This window comes from Amblyomma maculatum, chromosome 4, assembly GCF_055883805.1.
Source record: "Amblyomma maculatum isolate TAMU_Amacu chromosome 4, ASM5588380v1, whole genome shotgun sequence".
Lineage (NCBI taxonomy): Eukaryota > Metazoa > Arthropoda > Arachnida > Ixodida > Ixodidae > Amblyomma > Amblyomma maculatum.
In genome coordinates, this window is record NC_139347.1 from 172,286,500 (window position 1) to 172,294,764 (window position 8,265).

An 8,265-nucleotide genomic window follows, 5' to 3' on the forward strand; every position below is an offset into this window, starting at 1 on the left:
TGAAAAATTTTTGCTAGTACAATGGATGAATAAACAACGGTGCTGCGCAAAAATTTCACAGTAATCAGGTCACAACCAGGAGCAGAGGAAAGACGCAATGAATTAATCACAGCTTCAACGCCACATGGGTCTATTGTGACTGGAAGCATATCGTGGTAGTCGTAACAAGGTACAGCAGGTAACGAGACATTACGGGTTGCAGAAAACTTTCGGGTAATGTTTCATTAAGAATGGACGCGGTTTGATTACAGGGTATAAAACTTCCAAAGCTGTCAACGAGGATTATATTGTCGTTATCTTTTTGGTTAATGACGCGCCAGAATTTCTTAGTATCATTAATTAACATGGAAGGCAGCGTGTGCCATAGATATTTATTCCTGGCGTTCTTTAGCGCCAACACGTATTCGCTGGAGGCTAATTTATAGGCATTCTAACAAGCTTCACTCGATGAAAGCTTGGCTGACCTGTACAATCGCTTCTTTTTATTTGATAGTTGTCGTATGTGATTATTGTACCAAGGTGCGTCCGGTTTTTTGGTTAAAGTGCGAATGGGAATGTACTTGTCGGTTAGGTAAGCAACCTTTTGAACGAACATAATCCAGTTAGCTTCCACGGTACGTAGGTCAAAACCCTTGACAAAGATATCAAGAAATGAACATAACTCGCTATTAATCGTGTCAAAGTCTGCGTTTTTGTAATTACGGATACTTACTGTTCTTTTGACATGTTTGGGTTGTGCGAAATGTAATTGAATAAAAGTAAAGAGTGGTCACTCATTCCTGGCACGTGTGTGATGTCAGAAACTAAGTCGGGCTGTGAAGTAAGAACGAGGTCGAGTGTATTTGCGACAGAATGAGAGGTTCTCGTTGGATTAGTGACCAACTGTTCGAGAGAAAAAACCGCGCACATTTCTAAAAACTCTTTTGCTAGTGTGGAAGGTGGTTGCATTGTAGAGACGGGGCTGGACCAGGTTATGTTTGGCATATTGAAGTCTCCGAGCAGAAGTAATTAACAGTTCGGGTAGCGAGACAAAACGATGTTGATTACATAATGTAATTCGTTAACGAAGTTCTGTATGTAGGTTGGAGGCCGATAACAGACCCCGATAATAACTTTCTTATGATTTAATGTGACGCATGCCCAAGCAGTTTCTAAAGAGGTGTTAATATGGATTAAGTTAAGCTAAAGCCAAGCGCCGCCATTTAAACCGTTCTCTCTCGGTCTCTGATCGCGATCCGATCGAATCAGATTGAGCGACCGTCCACTGATCACTTCCTTCGAGGTCGCCAGGCCGAACCCCCCCCCCCCCCCCCCCTACGGCGATAGGCGACGGTTGGTCGTGCTCGCGTCGTTGCCGGTGTAATGCGACAGATAAATGCGTTGATAAGCTGTCACTAAAACTTTGTTGGCTGCACGCAGTACTTCCTCGAAGACTTGAGATAGAAATGTCTTTCCACGGTCACTAATGAGAATATGGGGAGATCCATGACGCAAAACTATCGCACGCAGAAAAAACATCGGCGTCACAGAAGCGAAGAGGGATCGTTTCAGCGTACCGCGTCAGATGGTCGATGGCAGCGACAATCCAACGGTTGCCGTCTGACGTGAAAGGGAAAGGGAAGGAAGGACGTCAAAGGGAACCAGCTGGTACACAGCGCGAGGCTCCGAACAGCGGTGAGTCGTGATCGTGATGCTGGATTTATACAGATGAAAGAGATGAAAGTTCGCTGACTGCGCTCACAATATAAACTGAGTCACATGCGTGTACATTGCCTTAATATCTGATCCGATCTCCTTATTTTCTCACAACTGACTGAGTAGCGTGTAGGAGGAACCCTGTCTGATAATCAATATACCTTTAAGGCAGAACAAGAGCTTCTCGACGGCTGTACAATTGCGATAATAAGAGCGGCGGAAAGTGTATCCTAATTGGTTGGTCTCTTCTGGGCCATTTTCTTGATCATGTTTTTGAGGGTACAATTTATTCCTTCTACAAGATTGCTACAAGTACGATGCCATGTCGTTGCTCGTAATTGTCTTATTTACTGAGGGAGGTTAAAATCCCTGTTTCAATACCACAGCGATCAAACAGCTCTAGTTGACCTTAGTCCACTCAGTCGTTTGCACGTTAGTGATTTGTGTGATATAGAAGGGGTACTGCGCGCATTAACATTTACGTCATTAAAAAGTGGCTCTATCAACTTTTTATTTTTCTCCTATTCGCCCAATGACCTCGGGAGTCGCTTTCTTTGCCTTATATACGCCATCCAAATATGATAAAAATGCGCTTCCCCCAGCTCCTTTAATGGAATAACTATTGCTAAAGATTGAGTGATGTGCGGCTCACTGCACCGCATTTCAGAATAAAGTGCAAATTCAACCTTTTGTTCGCAACGTTGGTAAGATATAAATTGCGTCAATAATACTGACAAGCCAAAAAATTATTCTGAACTTTGCTTCTACACTGATACAGTCGACTCGACGTAAGAATAATGGGCTATGCGACAAGGCTTCTGGTGATATGAAGAACGAGTTCAGGCCACGCGAACGGCTTGCCCCGGAAACGCCCCGTGAGATAACAGCTGGTTGCGGCTAGTTGCTGCATGTAAGTTTTTTTTTTTTTTCCGGCCAAGATTTTCTTTTCCCAAGTAGGACACAGTTGCATCGATGCTGTGTTTGCGGTCTATAACCGGTTCGGAGGAACGAGGCTGGCACGTTATCGGGTACTTGCGGCCAGTGTCGCGCCCGTGCGGCTTTCCTACTTAATATTCCTAAACCTTTCTTTCTCTACAACTAGGCCAACACGTAAAACGGCTTCAGTTACGTTAAGTGAACATCAATTCCATACTGACTGCTTCAAATACTCGCTCTTCTATTTACCAAAGTAGCACTCAATGATCCCATGTGCACACCTGCCAACTCTGGCGAATTGTCCGGCAGTCGCCCGAATTTTGATTACATCTCCCGATTGTACGGACGCGACCTCAAATATCCCAAAAAGTGGCCGCCACAGCCCAGAATGTTTTTTTTTTTCGTGCTACGGCTAAGCTGTTACCCTATAACGGCCTATTATATAACTATGCCGGAAAGCAGCGCGCGAGCAGTTAGTCGCCAGCATGCACCTTTAATCGAGGTAGCGGCCGCCGGCACCACCACGAACGCGAGAAACCGACGGGCGCTGCCATATTAGATTTTTCAGATTGGCTCGTCTCGGGCTGGCGTGCGTAATTAGCAATCCAGTCGGTATATAAGCGTGGGTCGGGGGCACGCTAGCCAACGCTAGCCGTGCAGTGAAGTAAGTTGAGTGCGGAACACCGAGCTACTCTTTGTGTTTCTGCGCGTTGGAACAATCGATGGTGCTTTCGAAAACCAAAAAAAAAATACTTGCAAGTATATCGCAAATCGTACACGACTGAGTTTCTCTGCTTTGACAGTTCACGAAAAGGTGACAAGTATAGATTCTGTACCACGTGCGCCTGTGATGTGAGCGTGGCGCACGGCGGCGAAAACGACATCAAGGTACACATTGCTTCGCAAAAGCATAAGATCTATGTTCGTGCTGCAGAAGGGCAGGGCACCATCGACAGTTTCTTCAAAAACAACAGCGAAGACAGTTAGATTCGTGCAGAGTGCCTCTTCACAGGATTTCTTCTCGAACACAGTCTGCCGCTAAGCGTGAGTGATCATGCGGGACATTTATTTCGGAAAATGTTCCATAAATGTGACGACGCGAAGTGCTACGGATGCGGACGTACAAAAGCAACTGCCATCGTCGGGGAAATGGCTGCGGACGCGGAAAGCTCAATGCTGGAGTCTTTAAAACGCCGTGATTTCGCAATCGCTGTGGATGGAAACAAAGATAGCGTGTCGCAAATGTATCCCATCATGGCAACTTACTACGTCAAGGAATCACGGCATGTCAAAAGCCGATTGCTTTGTTTTCAAGAACTTCATGGAGAGGCCACCGGGCGGAAAATTGGAAACCTCGTTCTAGACGCGCTCAAGTCGCGCGATATATCCATTAAGAACTGCATTGCATTGTGCGCTGACAATGCCAAAGTTATGATTGCGAAAAAGAATGGCGTGGCCGCTGTGCTAAAAGAACCTCATGAGATCTTGCTAGTCGTTGGCTGCTCGTGTCACCTCATCAATTTTGCGGCCGAGAAAGGAGGCGCCTGCTTACCTGCAAACTTCGACGAGGTGCTCGTAGACATCTACTTCCTGGAGAAGAGCGCCAAGCGAAAAGATAGGCTCATCGAATTTCAAGATATGCACAACACAGAGGTGAGGAAGTTGTTGAAGCACGTGCCGACGCGGTGGCTATCGCTGGGAAAGTGCCTGACCAGATTTCTGGAGCAGTGGCAGCCTTTGGTAAGCTTCTTTCTAAATGAGACAAAGCCAAAAAACCAGCAGCGTCTATCCTTTCTAGGGCCGTATCAGATCCCCAAGAGAGATACAGCTTTGGGAGAAGGTAAGCATGATGAAGTTGAGCAAGATCGCCGAAAACGGAAGGAGCCAAGAGGCAAGATGGATGCAACCCCAGTAAAGAGAGGGAAGCTTTCATCCGAGGACATGCCAGCTTTACCCGTGCAGAACGGCTGTTCTATTTCCTGTCTTGTGATGTCAACTTGGCATATGGCCTTTTCTTGAAGAGTGTGATCCCTGTTTTTGAAAAAGTCAACTGCCAACTTCAATCCCAGGCACCTCAAGTTCATCCGCTCCAGTCTCTCTTGGTGCAACGCCTAAGGGATATTATGGCTAGGTTTGTAAAACCCTCTGCCACGAAGGCATGTGCTTCACCACTGGAGGTTGACTGCCAACGTATAAAGAACCAGAAAGGCAATGAAGATCTGGTCCGTAGCAGATTCACATCATCTGTTGTGGAGAGGCTGCCAACCAGCGACAAGGAGCAGTTCTTTTCTGCCGTTCGGCAGTACTTTGTTGTGGCATACGACTACATAAGGCATCAATTTTCACTGGAAGGTGAAGCCTTGAAGAAAGCAGAAGTCGCCAATTGGAAGTTATTTAACAGCGCATCCTTCATGAGCCTTGGCTTCTTCATTGAGTCTTTCCCGCAAGTTCTGTCCCAGGAGAGGAACGAGTCGAGAGAAGAGGCCTTGGATGCCTTGGAAGTAGAATTTTCAGAGGTCCGGGCATACGATGTTCTCGAAGAGATCCTAAATAAAGAGAGGGTTGATATTCAGTGCTCAGAAGTGGGAAATATCACTAGCATTGATGGAAGAGTGAAGTTGGGCAGAGTGGCAAAGGTGATGCCGCAACTACTTGCCATTCCACACAGCAACGCTGAATGTGAGCGGATCTTTAGCACGGTTAAGAAAACAAGACCGAATTCCGGTCTTCGCTTTCCAACAAGGCTCTCGGGGACCTCGTCATGGTGAAGGGTCACCAAACCGGACGTTGTTTTGAGCGGACGTATTCTGACAAGTTCTTGAAGCTTGCAAAGTCTGCGCCTGCCAGGTCACTTCACAAATAAAGCTGCCCCCCACCTTCCACTGCAACCACCAGGAGTTCAGGGGTTTTCATGAGCCTATATATACAGAGATAATTTCAAAATAAACTAATGGGCCGGCACTCTCACCTCTTTCTGATGTTTCAGCCTCAATAATTTCGGAGTTGGTAAACTAAAAAAATGCCCCCCTCCTCGCCCCCCCCCCCCCATCGTCGCCGCCGCGGCGGTCTCCCGAACTTTCATGTTGCTAGATTGGCAGGTATGCATGTGGACGTATTGGGCTGAGGCAAACTATAATACCTATGTTGGCTTCCTGAAGAGATCAAGGGCGCGAGCCCAAATTGGGGTTGTCTCGATTATTGTCAGTTGGGCTTCATATAAGAGGGGTAAGGGCTATTTGAGCACCTATTTTCACATTAGGCGCTCAAGGGTTCCGTGTGGGGAACATAAATGCAGACGCAAAGCAAGTTTGGGTTGAAATTGAAAAACGTCTGAACTAAGCTAAATGGGGCTGCCCACTCAAAGGTACCTTAGGTCCCGTGCGGGTCTTCACAAAGCTAAAAACGGGAATGTCCGCGCGCTGCCTACATGGCTCCCTTGTGGGGTAGTCGAGGAAGCCCTACGGAACTGTGGGCTTTATGCAGAAACACTTGTGCTAGCCCACACGGGACTACCCCCCCCCCCAACCGCGATAGGTTCTGCATAGGCTGCGGTTGGGCGAGAAAACGGTCATACCCGCTTGCTGTTCACATCGCATTCTTGCGGAGCACCTTAGGATATATTTCAAGAAACTGTGGGCCTAAAGCAGATAGGTAGCCCAAACGGGTCTGCCCGCTTAAAAGCCTGATAAGTGCCGCATGGGAACGGCAGGGCTGATATAAGGACAAGCCCGCACGTTGCCCTCTCGGGCAAGGGAACTTTCGGGTAAATACAACGTACAGTCGTGAGCAAAAGTGGTATACAACACTTAGCCAGCGACAAAAATTCAAAAACACTGCATCGAAATAACATCTAGCGACAACGTAAGGGGCAGCGAGAGTGCTTCTTGGAAGTGCTTCTCGTCATCATCGAAGGTACGACAAACACCACTGGCCCAGCACCGCATTATAACGGACGAACACGCCCGACCTCTGCGCAAAAGCCCCTATCGTGTATCGCCGCGAAAACGCCAGGCCATACGCGATCAAGTTGAGGAAATGCTGCGTGATGACGCAATCCTGCCATCGAAGAGCCCCTGGGCGGCACCAGTCGTTTTGGTGAAGGAGAAAGACGGCACACTTCGCTTCTCCCTTGATTACCGCCGCTTGAATAGAATAACTAACAAGGATGTCTACCCGCTTCGCCGCATCGACGACACTCTCGACCCGCTCTGCAATGCAAGGTACTTCTCATCGATGGACCTGAAGAGCGGATATTGGAAAAATTAAGGTCGAAGAAAGAGATCGCGAGGAGACCGCATTCATCACACCGGACGGTCTTTTTGAGTTTAAGGTGATGCCAGTTGGCCTCTGCTCCGCACCCGACACATTTAAACGAGTAATAAACACAGTCCTGGCAAGCTTGAAGTGGCAAATTTATTTGGTATATTTGGACGACGTTGTCTTCTCGTCAAACTTTGAAGAACACCTAAAACGACTGCAGACAGTGCTGGAAGCCATCAAGTCATCGCGACTAACGCTAAACGCAGAGAAGTGTCATTTCGCCTACGAAGAACTGCGGCTCTTAGGTCACATAATTAGCAAGTATGGTATTCGCCCAGACCCGGAGAAAACAGCTGCAATCGCACAATTCCCACCGCCTGCCGACAAGAAAGCTGTGTGCCGATGCCTTGGGCTGTGCGCTTATTATCGTCAATTTGTCAGAAACTTTTCGCGCATCAACGAACCGTTGACGCAGCTTACAAAGGCTGACATACCTTGTAAATGGGAAGCGCCGCAACGAGAAGCCTTTGTCGACCTCAAGCGCTACCTGCAGTGCCCTCATGTACTTGGCCACTTTGATGAAAATGCCGAGACCGAAATTCACACCGACGTGAGCAGTGTGGGCCTAGGAGCCGTCCAGAAGAGTGCCGGACAGGAGAAAGTAACCGCCTACGCTAGCAGGTTCCTCACAAAAGCCGAAGTCAATTACTCGACGACCGAGAAGGAAGTGCCTCGCGATTATCTCGGCCACTTCTAAGTTTCGTCCATACCTATACGGCCAACCATTCAAGGTGGTAAGCGACCATCACGCGCTCTGCTAGCTGGCTAATTTGAAAGATCCCTCCAGCCGCATTGCTAGATGAAGCCTATGACTTCAAGAATTCGACTTGACTGTAGTCTATACGTCGGGCCGGAAGCGTTCCGACGCAGACTGCGTATCACGCGCTCCCGTCGACGCTTCCCCGAAGGACGATGACGACGACGACGACGCCTTTTTGAAACCGGTAAGCGCCAGCAGTTTCGCAGAACAACAGGGATCAGACCCTTAGGTGAAAGCGCTAGTCGATTACTTAGAAGGAAAGATCACTTCCCCACCTGGTGAGTTCAGGCGACATTTATCTTCGTTCACGTTTAGCACTGGCCTGTTCGTGAAGAACTTCGCATCTAACTGGACTGCGCAACTTCTTGTAGTGCCTAAACCCTCCGCAGGAAATTCTGCAGGCGTTGCATGATGAGCCCACAGCAGGCCATCTCGGATTTCCACGCACGTTGCGTCGAATCCAGAAGTACTACTGGCCGCGACTGCCTGCCGAAGTTGCCCACTACGTGAAGACATGTCGTGAGTGCCAACGACGCAAGACGTCGCCTATCAGA